Source organism: Lissotriton vulgaris, chromosome 5 (assembly GCF_964263255.1).
Source record: "Lissotriton vulgaris chromosome 5, aLisVul1.2, whole genome shotgun sequence".
Taxonomy (NCBI): Eukaryota; Metazoa; Chordata; class Amphibia; order Caudata; family Salamandridae; genus Lissotriton; species Lissotriton vulgaris.
In genome coordinates, this window is record NC_141693.1 from 1,779,073,155 (window position 1) to 1,779,090,970 (window position 17,816).

General features: G+C 42.6%; 1 long non-coding RNA gene across 1 annotated transcript; it reads left to right on the top strand.

Annotated features, from left to right (window-relative positions):
• Positions 1–376: 376 nt before the first annotated feature.
• Positions 377–9,968, top strand: LOC147717155 (uncharacterized). The gene is made up of 3 exons (XR_015296063.1): positions 377–457; positions 1,244–1,308; positions 9,182–9,968. It is a non-coding gene; the product is annotated as an uncharacterized LOC147717155 (long non-coding RNA).
• The last annotated feature ends 7,848 nt before the right edge of the window (positions 9,969–17,816 follow it).

Consider the following 17,816-nt stretch of genomic DNA (forward strand, 5'->3'; position numbering starts at 1 on the left):
TTCATTCAGATCTATCAAGAAATGTGTAATCTAAATCTCTCTCACCGAGTTTCCTATTCTAACACTACAATTCCCATGATCCCACAGATGAGGTCTACAGAGAGAGGCCCATCCCACGATCCATCTCGCGTCTCATGTTTGTGTTCTGAGACAGGAGACCACTCAAATTGCGATTAATGTCAATGTATGCAATAACGCCCTATGTAGAATATCATAGAATATCATAACTCTCTACCGGATCAGCTGCCTCATGACAAATTGCCATTGTTATACCATCCTTACATGTAATTTTATGGTATAAGGTTTGGAACTACATTTCCCATGAATCATTGTCGCTGGCTAATGACGTCATCCCTATCCAATCGGATGACGATAGGAGAAAATAAAGAAGATGCCAGACTCTGCCGCGCTACCTCCCTGTACAGCCCAGTTGGCTGCCAGGAGTACAGACGGACAGGTCAGTGTAACACTAATAATTGTGTTAGTTTACAGGAGTTCAGGCTCCTTCATGCACAGGGCGGGTGGCTGCACACGGCCCATCGCGGGTCTTCCACGCACTGTCTAAGTGGTGTCATGCCTTATAGTCCAGTACAACATCTAGCCTCCTGTGCGACTTGCGCAAATGTGCGAAGGAGTACCGCCGACAACCGAGGACTTGTACCGCGGTTGATGCCTGAAATAAATACAGCAGTAAAACCGTTGGGCATTTAGCAATTTCATATAGCGATTCTGGTCCCATACGGTAGTTCACCGTCAGCAGGTGCATACTCGATACTACAGCTTACTATGGTATTAAGATTCTCAGTTTAAACAGACAACAGCTAGCCGGTTTGATTATCTTGACGGTACTGTTGGGCATAATGACTAACCAGTGAAATATCACATCTTTTACAGAGGACAGAGTAGAGAGCAGTTATAGATATACGAACATGTTACCATTAAGTAATAGCGTTTTTCTGCAACATCTAGAAAAATCGAAATTAGATTGTTACTCAAGAGAGGATGCCAATTACACCATCTTAACGCAACATAGGCGTTGTGTTAACGTATATACCACGAAATACATGCATTTCGACCCGCGTCTCTAGTTCACTAAAAGGGATGACATAGATGATCCTTCCTTTTAGCTCTACCATCATTAAGATTTTGCGTACAATGGTTTGAGCACAGAGAACGGAATAGAGTCTTTATCTGTTCATTGGTCGCGAAGACTGTCATGACTAAATATCTTTCTACACTATAGAGTGGCGCCCCATTATCCTGAGCTGCATGCCAGGTGAGGAGAAGCACGTTCCTCTCGCAACTGAGGTGAGCCTAAGGTTGAACTTTATTTTTAAATCAGGTTCAGTTGAACCTTCATGTTAAAAGAACAATAATCTAAAATGTAGTTTGTGATAATCTATACTAATGATGGTTTTGTTATCCTGATTTGTTCTTGTCCTTGTTTATGTATATGTGTGTCTTGGTGACTTCGACATCTAGATTTCTTCCATTTAATCAGGAGGATCACCAGGAGTGAACAGGTGATATTTATCATCAAGTTTGTGTTCACTGTAGTTTTTATCATTTTGAGCAGTAGCAAATAATAAATGGGTCCTGTAGAAGCGGTAGACACCATGTTGGGTCTTTAATCTCCGCAGAAACATGTCGACCAGTAAATCTAGTCAGTAGTTATTTGTTTGAACTAACTGACTTATTTGCACTCATATGTTTTTTATATCTTTGGAAGTGTACGGCTCCAGAATAAAGTTACTATTGCATACACTCTCTAATTTTAACACGAGCACTTTCCTTTTTCACAATTTTCAATGCACTGCTTTCAGTTACAAACACATAATAGCCGTTGAGCACCCTGGGCACCAACATCACTGTAGTTAACCATCTCATTAAAATACCTCTTGAGGTGGTTATAACTCGGATTGCCTACTCTGTGAAGTAGTCCAGATGATGAATTGGGCGGCAGAGGAAAAGTAACTGATGGATATCTTTCACACTGTGTAAATATCCGGCTGTTTGCCCTCAGTTAAAGGCACACACATCGTCATCAGCACACATATAGACACTCTTCTCTTCTCAAGACCCACAGTTACTCGTTCTGTATTATATATCTTGATAGGGGGAATGTAACTGTGCAGAGGTCGTTAAATATTCCCTTGTACCCTCAACCCATCCTTTTGTTTTCTGATGTTGCTGAGCTGTCAAACAGCTCTAGATTTGCACCTGGTCCGATTCGCATTCCAGGTCCACCATACAAGTTAGAGGGCTATTAAACAGCTTTACCGAACTGTTTAAAGTATATGACATTGTAGGAGTATTGAGTGGAGTGATTTGGGTATCCACTCTCTGAATACCACCAAATCCTGATGGCAACAGAGTGGAGATACAGTACCACCTCCTCAACACACCTAGAACAGCACTATTAAGAGTGGCTACACATAGGCATCTCCAGCAGCGTTGAAGTTTTCCAAAATGCAAAATGTGATCCCTGACGTTCAGGAGGTCTGCCAGGGGTGTTTAATGTAAGCAATGATATTGTGATCCATGCCTCCGCTACAGAGAAACACCCCCAGTGGTTGAGGAAGGCGCTACACAACAACCATGTGACAGACTGTCATAAGTGCTGGTGTTGACAATTAAGTGCCGGTGCCAAGCCCCAAGACTCCTACTTCCAGCACCTATTCTGAGGAGTATGTGAAGCTGATAATCGAGAAGTCTCACCAGCTTCCGCTATCTGCAGGGGCAGCTCAACCATGTGGGCAGAGGAGCGTCGCCCTACTGCTTTCTCGCAGTGCGAGAAGCAGTAACATAAAATGGTATAAATACCATTTTATGTTACTGCTTCTCGTGAGAAAGCAGAAGGGTTTGGTTGGGGGCGGGTGGGTGGGTGGTTCCGCAATGGGGCAGGGGGGGAGTGGCTAGCCATGCGCTGCGGGCCCTGACTGTTTGGTCGGCCCACTGGGGCCGACCAAACCAGTCATGCGCACTCTGCCATTTTCTACATGGAGAAAATGGCCTCCCCATAGGCGCCTGGCTGGGTCCCGTCCCCACCAATCACAATGCTGCCATTGCAGCGTTGTGATTGGTTTAGGGGAGGGGAGGGAGGCTGCCTGCTTCCTGTGGCTCAGAGGAGCAGAGACGACTTAGTACAACATGTGGCAGGAGCTGACGGCCACCGTAGAGGGCCGCTTGTAGCGGGAGCACCGTTTGGTAATTCCTGAGAGTCTGGTAGTTATTGAACTAGTTCACAGAGGCAGCCAAGGCATTGCGGCTAGCCGTTTGAGGAACATGGTGTAGTTTGCAGGACTGGATGAAGGGATAGAAACACTAGTGTGAGGTTGTGCCATATGAAAGGCTGCAGGGGCTGCAGACCCTCTTCTGCCAGGGATAACTCAAGAGATCCCTCAGCAGCATTGCATAAGGGCGAGTGCTGATTTTGGTAGTCTCCCAGAAGGTCGGCACATCATGACGGTGATTGATAACTATTCCCAGTACTCTGAGGTGGAAAATGTGAATAGCATGTTATTCCTAAAATCGAACAAGTGCTACCGACCCATGGTTTGGTCAAAGAGTTGCATGCCGACAGAGGGCCCCCATTCCCAGGGCATGAATTGGCTGCATATCTGCAATCCCTAGGAGTCAACCATGTGAAGGGGATGCTCCGATGGCCTCAGACCAATGGGAAGTTGTTCGAAAGGGTAAACAGTCAAAATATCGAGTAAAAAATATCGAATGGACAAAATATCGAGTTTAAAATATAGAATGGACAAAATATCGAATGGACAGAATATAGACATAAAAAATATCGTTTTTGAGGTAAGTAATGTAATATCGAATGTTAAAAATATAGATAGTTAAAATATCGAAGTATATAATATAGGTTATTAAAATTATCGAATTTTTAATAATATTGAATTATTTATAGTCTTTTTTATGTTATTATATGTGTAAAAAGTGTGTATTTATGTTATAATTAATTTTAATTAATTAATTTAATTTTTTTAATTTTTGCGTAATTTAATTCTGTATCGGGTTGCGGGTTTATAGGGGAATAGGGTAGGAAGTAATTCAATTATAATTAATTAAATATGTAAATTTATTAATTGGTATTCATTTTTAATTAATTGTTAATTAATTTATATTTGGTAATAAATTAAATTTTAATTGCCAATTAATTTTAATTAATTGATTAATTGCTAATTATGTTAATTGTACTAATTTATTTTCTGTAGCGGGTTGTGGGTTTATAGGGGAAGTGGGTGGGAAGTAATTTATTTATAATTAATAAAATATTTAAAATTATTTATTGGTATTCATTTTTAATTAATTGTTAATTAATTTATATTTGGTAATTAAATTTTAATTGGCAATTAATTTTAATTAATTGCTAATTATGTTAATTTTACTAATTTATTTTCTGTAGCGGGTTGTGGGTTTATAGGGGAATTGGGTGGGAAGTAATTTATTTATAATTAATTAAATATGTAAAATTATTTATTGGTATTTATTTAGAATAATTGTTAATTCATTTTTTATGGGTAATTATTTACATTTTAATTGCCAAATAATTTTATTTGATTGATTAATTGCTAATTATGTTAATTTTACTAATTTATTTTCTGTAGTGGGTTGTGGGTTTATAGGGGAATAGGGTGGGAAGTAATTTATTTATAGTTAATTAAATAATTAAATGTATTTAATTGTATATAATTTGAATTAATTGTTAATTGATGTTTAATTGTTAATTAATTAATTGTTAATTTGTAATTAATTTGTATTAATAGGTAACTACTTGTAATAATTAAATTTAATTTGTAATTTTAATTGAATAATTATTATATTATATTAAATTGGTAATTAATTGTAATTACTTTTTTATAGATATAACATTTTTTTTTAATAATATATGAAGTATTTACTTTCCCTACTGTTGCACTCTCTGAAGTGGGAATAGTAATTTTTACCCCTATGCTATCCAACGCTTTCCCTACTGTTGCACCCACTGGAGTGGAAATAGTAATTTTTACCTCTACGCTAACCAACGCTTTCCCTACTGTTGCACTCACTGGAGTGGGAATTGTAATTTTTACCCCTACGCTATCCAACGCTTTCCCTATTGTTGCACCCACTGGAGTGGGAATAGTAATTTTTACCCCTACGCTATCCAACGCTTTCCCTACTGTTGCACTCTCGGTAGTGGGAATAGTAATTTTAACCCCTACGCTATCCAACGCTTTCCCTACTGTTGCACTCTTTGGAGTGGGAATAGTATTTTTTACCCCTACGCTATCCAACGCTTTCCCTACTGTTGCACTCTTTGGAGTTGGAATAGTAATTTTTACCCCTATGCTATCCAACGCTTTCTCTACTGTTACACCCACTGGAGTGGGAATAGTAATTTTTACCCCTACGCTATCCAACGCTTTCCCTACTGTTGCACTCACTGGAGTGGGAATAGTAATTTTGACCCTCCCGCTATCCAACGCTTTCCCTACTGTTGCACCCACTGGAGTGGGAATAGTAATTTTTACCCCTACGCTATCCAACGCTTTCCCTACTGTTGCACTCACTGGAGTGGGAATAGTAATTTTGACCCTTCCGCTATCCAACGCTTTCCCTGCTGTTGCACTCACTGGAGTGGGAATAGTAATTTTGACCCTCCCGCTATCCAAAATTTTCCCTACTGATACACTCACTGGAGTGGGAATAGTAATTTTTACCCCTACGCTATTTAACGCTTTCCCTACTGTTGCACTCTTTGGAGTGGGAATAGTAATGTTTACCCCTACGCATCCAACGCTTTCCCTAATGTTGCACTCACTGGAGTGGGAATAGTCATTTTTACCCCTACGCTATCCAACGCTTTCCCTACTGTTGCACTCATTGGAGTGGGAATAGTAATTTTAACACTCTTGCTATGCTACGGTAATAATATTGTATATTTTTTAATAATAATATGTTACTATATATATATATGTTTTAACAAATCAAATTGTACTATTTTTTTTATAACGTAAATTAATTATTTAATAATTTTAAGGTTATTTAAGTATTTTTAAATATATTTTAGTTATTTATTTTTAATATTTATTTAATTTTACATTAATTTTAATAAATTCGATATTTTTATAAAGTACATATTTTTAAACGATATTTTTGATTCAATATTTTTGTACTTACCTGTTTGTAGATAGGACTTCGATATTTTTAGAGTCGATATTTTGGAGTCGATATTTTAAATGCCTATATTTTTGTAGTCGATATTATGTCAGTGATCCGTTCGAAAGAGCCATGCGCACCATCACAAAACTAATCTCTATTGCACATGCGCAGCATCATCATCACCTCGAGTGAGCAATCTATTAATTTGCTCGGGAGTACCGGCAGACGCCGCAGGCCACAACTGACTGGGTTCAAGCCAAGTGTGTTTCAGGCGTCCTGGGCACGACATGATTTCTCCATCATTCGACGTGCACCTCTATTCCCTGTTGACAGAGTAAAGGTAGCAGCCCAGTGATGTTAATGAAATGATGCCATGACTTAGAAGATGTTTTTCTGACATTAATGTGGGAGGCTTGGTGAGTGTGCGTGATCATAACCCAGGGACCAAATTCAGGCTTTCTTTTGAAGCTGAACCTCGGAAACTGGTACAGGTAAAATGCACAATGGCTACCGCTAGAAGACTGAGCGCTGTGAGGTAAAGGGGGTATATTTAAGGGCGTGTGTTTTGGTGGGTTGAGGCAAATTAAATTTACTATTGACACTGCTCTGAGGTGAGACCCGTTACTGGTTCGGACATAACTAGGTTAGGCCTCTATTAAAAACACTACGCACCTGATCCGCAAATGAAGCAACATCTTATTATGTACCGATGTGCCATGCAACCCATATAATCCACACCTAAACGGAGTAGCCCTGTCAGATCAACTGAATATTCGCCCTGCTGATCTATAGAATAACATGATTAGAATACATGCAAATGGATGAGATCGTAACGTTGTCATGCGGAGAGCCAGTGGGAAAAGATTTCAATTGCATGAACAAACTCTTTAAACAGTGGCGGCTCCTCGAAGGAGTGCTCCGGGGCGGTGGGGCGGGTGGGGGAGGGGCCCCCACCTCACATTGCACTCTGCATCGCCGATTTGGCCTTGCAGTGCGCGCAATGTAATTCGTTTTATTTATTTATTTCTTATTCTATACTTATTTATTTATTTCCACCCTGTTCAACGTATACATGAGCCCCCTCGCAACCATCGCACGCCAACACAACCTCAACATCATCTTCTACGCGGACGACACTCAACTGTTCCTATCACTCACCAATGACCCTCACACCGCCAAAACTAACCTACACGAAGGGATGAAAGAAGTTGCCGAATGGATGAAACATAGCCGTCTGAAACTGAACTCTGATAAAACAGAAGTCCTTATCTTGGGTACCTCCCCCTCCGCATGGGACGACTCTTGGTGGCCAGAAGCCCTTGGAAAAGCACCCATCCCGACAGACCACGCACGGAACCTGGGCGTCATCCTGGATTCCTCACTTTCGATGTACAAACAAGTCAACGCCGTCTCTTCATCCTGCTTCAACATTCTTCGCATGCTCAAAAAAACATTTCGTTGGATCCCCACCGAAACTAGGAAAACGGTCACCCACGCCCTGGTCACGAGCCGACTGGACTACCGAAACACCCTCTACGCCGGCACTACCGCTAAACTCCAGAAAAAACTCCAACGAATCACAAAACGCCTCAGCCAGGCTCATATCAGACATCCCGCGTAAAGATCATATCTCTGGTCACCTGAAAAACCTCCACTGGCTACCCGTCAATAAGAGGATCACCTTCCGTCTCCTAACCCACGCACACAAAGCACTCTACGAAATCGGACCAGAATGCCTCAACACACGACTGTCCTTCTACTCCCCCTCCCGCCAGCTTCGATCATCCAACCAAGCCCTTGCCACTGTACCCCGCATCAACAAAACCACCATGGGAGGTAGATCCTTCTCCTACCTGGCAGCTAAAACCTGGAACTCCCTTCCCACTCACCTTCGCCTTACTCAGAATCACCTAGCATTCAGAAAGCAACTGAAAACGTGGATATTTGACAAGTAATTCCCCTCCCCTCCTCAAGCGCCTTGAGACCCTCTGGGTATGTAGAGCGCTATATAAATTCTTTGACTTGACTTGACTTGACTACTCAACTCAGTTTGGCTCAATTCCGGAGTTTACTACCCTCCAGCCAGTCCCTCCCCCGCCCAGCCCCACAGCACTCCCTCGAGTATAACTGTGATTTCCGTCACTCAGTTACTGCAACTATTAGTTGCGACATTACTGAATATTTGGATTTAAAATGAGGCATGTACACACACCACAATGCTGCATTATCCCTGTAGTGTACCCTTCCCAGGCACACATATACCCAACTTTTCTGCATTTTTTTATTGCTGGGCATAGCTGCCAAGGTTTCAGTTTGGTATGTGTGACATTTTCATAATTTCAGTGTAATTATGAGTGACATTTCAACGACTATGAGTGACACTTTCTCATGAGCGAAATCACACATTGAAGATGAGGTAAGCATATAAATATCAGAAATCACAGTCAGTTGAGCAACAAGAAACTCCAAAAAGATCTTATAACTGCTGCAAAGCACCATAAATGGAAGGGCTGTGATGGAGCGAGCTTTAGAAATGATTTTATTCTAGCTCGTGATGTCATACTTTCATAACTTGAAATAATATATTAATGAGTGTTTGCATGATTTGTTATAATTAAACCAATTTAGAGTAAAATTCCTCATCATTACATGGGACTAATGTGCTTTATGTTGCATTTGCAAGTATGTTTTATAATAAATAACTAATGTTGTTTTGTCTGTCCTTTTGTCTTTGTCAACACGAATGCTGCTGATTCAAAAATGGCATGTGCTTATTTTGTGCATTATGTGTGTGTCTATGTCTTTGTCTATATATGTTTGTATGTTTTTCTTTTGTCTTTTTCAGATTTATGAAGATTCCTGCTGGACCTCATGAAGAATGGTAGATTTTAAATGTGCTGCTTTTCTGTGTGCTTCTGCTAGGTGACTTATACTAATGGGTTAACATTAGCTATGTAGGTTGGAAACAGAATGACTTTCATTACCTGAATTAATTATTGTTTTGTGTTTGTTTAAATAATAGTTTTCTGGAAAGTGACGCGAGCTAAAAGTGGCGCAGTGACGCAAGCAAAAGTGGCGCAGAAAATTGATGCTTTCTGAAAAGAGGCCTGCTGATGAAAAGCCACATGAGAAAAACTTTTTTTGAAAAGGATGAGAAGCCTATGAACTTTTATTGTGAAAAGTTTTTGAAAAGAACTGCAAAAGGCACTCTGTGGAGAGGTTTGCTAATGTGCCACGAGAAGCTCAGAACGGACAGGCTCAAGGCCAGGATGTGATTCGCGGCATTTTTGTGCACTTCATGAACAATCTTTGCTACAAAATGTATCAGCCTAAGGAAGTGCTGCCAGGACTCTGTGCATGAACAATGGCTTTGTGTAAAAGCCTGGACTTGAGGTGGAAGATGTCACAGTTTACTGTGGCGTGAGGTGGTTCAGCCAATGGGGAGCCAGAATTCAGCTGATGGTATGTGAAATTAGTTAGTTTAGCCATAGTTTTAGGGTATAAGAATAGGCTCGAGGAGCAGATTTTTGGCTTACGCTTCTTGATTCCAGAGGGACGTGTTTTGCTGTTCGATGAATACACGTAAGGAAAGCTGACTTTAAAAGACTATGTTTTCAGGCGATGAGGGTAGAGACAGAGAGTTAGTTAGGATTTGGAAATGCTCTTTTTCACTTATTTCTGCTAATGAATAATATTTTCTTGAATTGAGCTCTCTTTATAAATGCTGAATAAAACTTTCTTATGACTTTTTTAAAATGCTTGCTTAATAAAGTTCCAAAACCTAAGTTTTCTTGAATATGTTTGAATAAACTTTTAAAATGACAAGCTGGTCTTGTTTATTGTAGATAGTTTAAACAACAATCAGATCCATTCGCCTCATGATTCAGCTGCTCTGTTATTCTTATGGGACTGGTATTGATTGGTAAGTTTGGTGGTAGATAGTGACATCATTTATGCAGAATTTTAGTAGGAGCGCTGGATCAGCTGTAACCTAGTGCCCTTGTAACCTGATCATTACCTAAGTGTACCTAGCATATATGTGGGTGTAAAGCCAAGAATCCCCTAGAAAAGAACCAACCCCATTACCTGATGGGAGAGAACAAAGGACCCCATCTTGGTCTCTAGTTTGGCACCCCGCAAGGGATGTCAAACCACTGCGTGTGCTCCTGCAGGCTGTGACTGCGGCGCCTAGTGTCAGCATGAAGCTTCTCCTCTGCCTATCTAGTGTTGGTATGGGTCTTTTATATCAGAAAGGTAGCCTCGGGGTTCCTTCCATAATAGATGTGTTGTAAATATGATTGTGCAAATGAACCTAGAATAATACCTGCGATTATGCCCTAGGATGAAGATGACCATGACATTTACACAGAATATGTTCATGCTGTTACGTCCGTCATGTGCAGAGACTTTCCTAAGAATCCTCATACATAATAAATTAGGCTAGTTTCCAAGAAACTGATCGACATTTATTCAGCACATAACTAGGTAAAAGGTCGGTGCTAGAACCGTTATGCAGAGCAAGGTAGGACAAATGTAGGTTAAAGATTGTGTATCAACCTATGTCTAGATTGGGGTACATTGGGGTCTGTGGGCTCTGAGCCAGGGCTTTAAATTCCCCAATAGGCGATGGGCCCTGAATAACAAGATCACATGGTTTGACATTTATTTGATCATCATAATATAAAGACACTGAAAGTTAAAGTGGCAACTACTTGAAGTCAACTTAAGTGGCTGGGTGGGTAGACTACTTACTGTCTGTATTCAGTTCTTCTGATCTTCAGCCAACAGCTGTGTCAACTTCTCTACTCTAATGGATGGTGTGGAGGACAGTACAGAAACTTGTGTGTAACTGATGTTGCGGACGATACAGAAACTTGTGTGCAGCTGAGTCTTGCTAGCCCTATCAGTCTTTCAGGGAATGCAGTCTGTCTGTCCCAAGATGAAACTGGAATCAACTAGATTTTTCTTCTCATTCCACTTCAGTATATGTTCAAACCACCACATGCAGCAAGTGGATCCAGTACAAACCATTCATCAATGGTCAAATGGAATTTTAACATTTCAGCTTTTTGTTTCACACTAGGAGCAGCACAGAGTTTTCTGGTTTGTGTCATGTTTTCTGTTTTGCTCTCACAAAAACACCTGCTAGGTTGTAATCTTGCCCAGAGGTCAGTCCGCCTTTTCCCTCAAGCAATAAAAAAAGGTTCACAAATGAGACTTTCCAAATCTGTGACTTGTGGTGCCCAGGTTGGGGGGTGGTTTCCTGTTGGCTAGTTAGCAGCAACAGCAAATATGCCCAGCTGGTACAACACAATTCACACACCTAACCACTGCCCAACGGAAATGCGTGAACTACAGGTGTGATATTTTTTGCTCCTCTGTCAGTTTAAGGGTTTGGGTCAGAAACGGGCTACTTGGAAACAACTTGCACTTGCCTGCTTCTGCTTTCTACAGTATCAACTCAATATCCTCTAAAAAACACAGCATTTCTCTCTCTTTCAAAGCCAGGAAGGTTTGTGGGTGATTCCACAACAGCCTCTCTCCAGTGATGCTCCCGTTCAGTTTGCCCTTATTGCTCGTTCCGGTGACCCCCTCTGGCATACAGGGTCTCCATACCTCTGCCGTACACAGGCAACGGCTGATCGGCACAGCCTAGCAGTGGCCTGCACGATGGTCCCTGTTGGCATACAGGGTCTCCGGTTCTTAACTGCACAAGGGCTATGGTCCACTCCACATGGCAATCTGTATGACGTGGTCCATCCTGGAATACAGAGTTAATGAGTTCTCACTGCACACGGGCTCCGGCCCGAGCAGAATAGTGATAAAGGTAGTTCATGTTGCGGTGGCCCCTCCTGGCATACGTGGTTGCTGGCGCTCCTCTGCACATGGGCTTTGGCTCTATTGGTAACGCAATATCCACAGTGCCCCTCCTTTGGCATACGGTGGATGTCGACTTCGTCCTGCACATGGGCAAGAATCTGACTGGTGCAGCAGCTGTTCCTCACACCTCACTCAGGGAGTTCACTTGAAAGGATTCTCCACTGGACATCACTTCCTCTAATCTTCTACTCTTCCTCAGAGGACACACTAGTCTTGGAATGCAAGCAGGCGATGTTGCTCCAGGCTTCTGGACAGGCAGTCTTGAATTACCTGGGTGATGTCCCCTCAACAAGCAGGCAGGCTAGCAGGCCTCCCTCCGGCCCCCCTCATGGTCACAAGCAAAGTTCTAGCAGAGTTTCTATTCCTCACACAGTGCTACTGGCTGTTTGGCGTTGACAATGTTTTGGGTCTCAAGGTCCACTTTCTATATTCTATTTCCGGACACCAAATGTAATTTAGGGTCTCAGTTTATGAAGTTTTATGTTGGGGTTCTGCTTCTTTTCAAGGGAACACTTCCTGTCCCTCTTCCTCTTGAAAAGCTGCCTCTCACTGAAGGAGATACTCCAAAGTGATAGCCCCACAGCACAGTCCAAGAAAATGACTAGAGTTCACACCTGAATGTCAGCACAGTGATATGTGCATCAAATGTTTTTCCTGGGCTCCCAGCCCTACTTTCTATGATTCTCTTATGATCCCCATCTCCTTCCTGAGATGTTCCCATGGCCCTTCCTTGTGACCTCTTTCTGAACCAAAGAGAAACCTTTGAAGTGTACGGTAAGCCTTGCTCTCCCCTCTCCAGTGCATCCCTCTCAGCTTACAGGAATGAAGCAGCAATACACAAATCTGTCTCAAAGGATTCCTCTACCTCCTCGCCTCATGTTTCATCATGCAGGCATGAGTCTCCCAAAGTGGAACCTTACAGTCTGCCATGTATTGTGCCATTTACAGGCACACATACACCTAGCACATGTATTTAACATACACACACTGCATAGAAACATGCACACACTGCACAGTGCTGCAATATCTCTGTAGTGTACCCAAGCGAGGCACACACATATAACCACAGCAGATAAACACTCATCCACTGTGCAGCTATTCACAACAACCCAATGTTGGCCAAAGGGTGAATTAAGCGCACTGCTGCGGACTTGTAAATGAGTGAGATTTTAGGCCTTACTCTAGTTACACAGCTTAAAAAAGACCTGTTCACTCTTACTGATCACAAGATGGTATGGGGGCACGACCAGGCTTGCACTGCTTAATTCCTGGTAAAGGCAATAGCCTTTCACCACTATGAGGATAGCATTTTAGGTAAGCCCAGGCAGAGCTGGCGGAGTTGCTCTACATGGAGTTCCACAGAGTTGGGCAAAAACTCAGCGGAACCCCGCTCCGCGCCTCCACCCCCCCCCAATTAAATATATAAAAAATAATAATAATATGATTTGAAAAAAATGCACACCTTTGAACACTGCGTCTCTGGGCTGCCATCCTCCTCCTCGCCGTGGTCTCTGCAAACCCCTATGTAATACGTATGTCGTGGTAGGATTGCGCATGCATACGCAGTCCTACCATGATGTACGAATGACATAGGGGTTTGAAGAGACCACGGCGAGGAGGAGGGCAGCCCGGAGACGCCAAATATCAAAGTAAGTGTCTTTTAAAAAATTCTTATTTGTTTAATTTTTTTAATATTTATTAGGGGGAGTGGAGGTGGGGAGCTAAAGGTGGGGCCCAGGGCTCAGAACTCGCTCTGCTGTGAAGTAGGAGTTTTGCCTACACTCTGCATTTTCCGTGGAATGCGGAGTAGGCAAAAATCTGGAAGCTCCGCCAGCGGAGCGGAGTTCTCCACCCGACCTTAATTTTAGGCGCCACCCGCCCGCCCCCTCTATCTCCTCTCTAGGTCCAACAAGACCACAATTAGAGAGAAAGGTCTCTGTCATGGCACACACACATAATCAATATTTGCCTATGACAACAATAATAAATCAGCATTATAGATCCATACATAAGTACAGTTGGGGCACTCAGGGTAGGAATGCAAGTCCGTTTTGACGTGTAAGACTTTACCGTCCGAGCAGTAATTTACCATATGTTTGCGCAGCCGCTCATGTGCGACCTGTCTGTGCTTCATGGCACAAATGCCATTGCAGATTAGTTTTCCTATGCAAACGTTTTTTTGCCCCAATCCCTTGGTGCCAGGGAGGGTCAGCATCCTTATAATCTACATACCTACATAAAGGGGGTGTGACGGGGCTAGACCAGCACAATCTAGATCAATTAAAGTAGCATGACCTCACTTACCATGAAACCAAGTCCAAACAAGGGGAAGCAGATTATTGTGTGATATTCCTGTGCATAAGATGTGTAATTGCACTGAAATTAGTCATTTTATGTAGCATAGTCTTCAAAAATTGTCCTTCGGTCTTTCCGACTCGGTTACGAATGGCATTCAGATTAACAGAGTCGTTCACAGACAACTCGTAAGGAGCGTGTTTCCGACCGACGTATTACAATGCAGGATTCGGACAACCTTTCCGAATCGGTTGTTCCGAAATGGATCGGCTGTCAGAATCCAACTTTGGGGCCCCATAGCAAGCCTCCCTGCACACTGGGTCCTCCGAATGGGGTCAGTGGAGGTATCCATGGGATCCCTCTTTACAACCATGAACAGTGTGGCAGGCAGCATTCGGTGGCTCCCACAGAGTGCACGGTTTTCCACACCCACCCTTTTTTCAATGGAAGCCTGTGTAGTCGGTCGGAACACAGGCTCCCATTGAAGTCAATGCGAGTCCAAACAAACGATGTTTGGAAGCATCGTAATCGGTCGGTCGGACTTGCAGAACCCGATTCGGTCGGAAATTATTCTGAAACTGATTTGCTCAGAAGATTTTCCGACCGACATAGGGGGTCATTATGATGACGGTGAGACCGCCACCGACAGGATGTCCGTAGCGGTCTCACCGCCATCGGAAGGCCATTCCCCGGCCTCCACTATACAATGACTGGCGGTGTTATGAAGGTTGGAAACTCCGATGGCCACACATCCGACAGGCTCCTTGAATTCACCAGTGCAGCAGAGGGCCTCCCAATCCCTGTATTGGTGGCAGTGCCTACAAGGCACCGCTGTAGGGATTAGGATGTCCCTCCCTACCAGCCTTTCCATGGCTGGCGGGGATAGACATTGAGGGCCCGTAGCGGGCCCCTCTTCCCCCCGGCACATTTCTTGGGTGTTTGGAGCACCTATGTTGCCCCCCTACATATCCCTGAACCAAGTAACAGGCACCACATGGTGCCTGTCACATAGTACAGGATATGTAAAACATCCCTCTTTGACATTGCAGCAGGTGCTGTAACCAGCAGCATCCGCCACAATGTAAAAGGTGGCCAATGTCACCGCCACGGTTGCGGTCGCATCATAATTTGGCCTGTGGGACCGCTGCCTTATAGGCAGGTGGACCAAAATACAATATGATAGCAGATGGACTGAAGTCCGTCCGCCATTGTAATGACCCCCTTAGTATTTGCCCCGTAACTGTGAAGTAACAATATGTATACCCCCATTTTAAATTTTTATGAAATTATTCTTAAAAGAATTTAGGTTGTTTCTTGGTCTTTCTTACCAGCATTTCACAAATTGTAGATTTGCAGATCCAATAGACAATGAAGCACTAGCTAATGGCCTAGGTGTAAAAGTGAAGCGCCATATAAAGGATTTATAGTTGAAATTATGGGAGTGTGTTTATGAAGATACTAGCAGCCCGTCCCGACGTTGTCCGGGTATGAATTGCTGCGGCAAGTAGTATATTGTTTTGTAGGATTTCATTTTGATAGCATTTCTTATCTGTGACAGGCCTGTGAAACACTCCAATTCACAGTGCACTGCTGATGCACTTAAGAGTGCGCGTTCAGTAGTGTGTGAAGTCGAATTTCCCTACTTTATTTTTCCTTGCAATATTATATAGCGCAAACTCGACAACATGGCATGAGCACAATTTACATTACAGAAGAACACATTCATTTGTGGTAGGCACGGAGAGACAAAGCGATTTGCCTGGAATCACAGGATGTTGAGCTGATGCCGAGATTCGAACGTTGCTCCCCAGCTCTAAAGTTCGCAATTCTAGAACTTGTGGCGGGAGTTGTGTCTAAAAGTGTATGTTGGTGCTGGCCATGAATGAGAGAGACCTGTGTATTTTTCAAATGGGTGGTGAAAAAATATGAGTATGTTGCTGGAGATGTGGGCCGCGGTACCACCAATGTACTTACCGGGGGAGGGTAAACACCCATTATTCGGCAACTTTCTTTCCGCATACCATCACTCCGCATACTTTCATTACGAAAGTACCATGACTCCGCAATGCCATTATAACGCATGACATTACATTTTATATGCTTTTACCACGCATACATTCACAACAAATTCGTTGTAAATGCATGAATGGTAAAAGCATGTTCGTTTTTTAATGTTTGGATAACGTAAGTATGGGTATAGGGGTATATGTTTTGGGGTACTGAGGTATATGTTTTGGGGTGTTTGGGTATTTTTAGGGTTCAGATATAGTTTTGGGTTATGGGGTACAGGGGTAGTTTTAGGGTTTAGGGATAGATATGGGTTTTGGGGTACAGGGGTATTTTTAGGGTTCAGGGCTAGGTTTGGGTTTTGGGGTATAGGGGTATTTTTAGGGTTCAGGAGTAGGTTTGGGTTTTGGGGTACAGGGGTATTTTAAGGGTTCAGGGCTAGGTTTGGATGTTGGGGTACAGGGGTATTTTTAGGGTTCAGGGCTAGGTTTGGGTTTTGGTGTACAGGGGTATTTTAGGGTTCAGGGGTAGGTTTGGGTTTTGGGGTACAGGGTTATTTTTAGGGTTCAGGGATAGGTTTGGGTTTTGGGGTACAGGGGTATTTTTACTGTTCAGGGGTAGGTTTGGGTTTTGGGGTACAGGGGTATTTTAAGGGTTCAGGGCTAGGTTTGGGTTTTGGGGTACAAGGGTATTTTAGGGTTCAGGGGTAGGTTTGGGTTTTGGGGTACAGGGGTATTTTTAGGGTTCAGGGCTAGGTTTGGGTTTTGGGGTACAGGGGTATTTTTAGGGTTCAGGGGTAGGTTTGGGTTTTGAGGTACAGGGGTATTTATAGGGTTCAGGGATAGGTTTGGGTTTTGGGGTACAGGGTATATCTATAGGGTTAAGATGGGTTAGTGTTTAAGTGTGTTGGGGTATTTTAAGGAGTATGGGTGGGTTATGATTATGGGCTGCAGGGGTATTTGAAGGGAGCAGGGTGGGATTAGTTTTTAGGGTGTAACGGGTAATAAAATAAAATAATAAATAAAAATAATATAAATAATGCAATTTAAAAGAATCAATGTTTTAATTAAATTAAAAAAATGTGTGTGTATATATATATATATATATGGAGCAAGATTCTGTTCCCAGTTCTGACCACAGAAGTAACGGACCACCACACGATTCAGCAGAGTGTCACAGCGAACTTTTATTATCCATTCTGACAGCAGTTCAGGTAGGCATGACGCGTTTCGGGCAAGGACTGCCCTTGATCACATAACGGAAATGCAGATTGTATCACCTTAAATAGCGCACACACTCATTTTTTTCTTTCAGTAATCACACCACGTGTTCTAGTGATAAGTCAACATAGAAAACAGACTTTTTCAGCGTGTTAAAGTGTCTTAAATGTGCACACGGAATTACAATTTTGCCCATATAAATATGAGTATAGCAGCATGATACATATTGCACAAAAAATAGAAATTCTTTCAAAT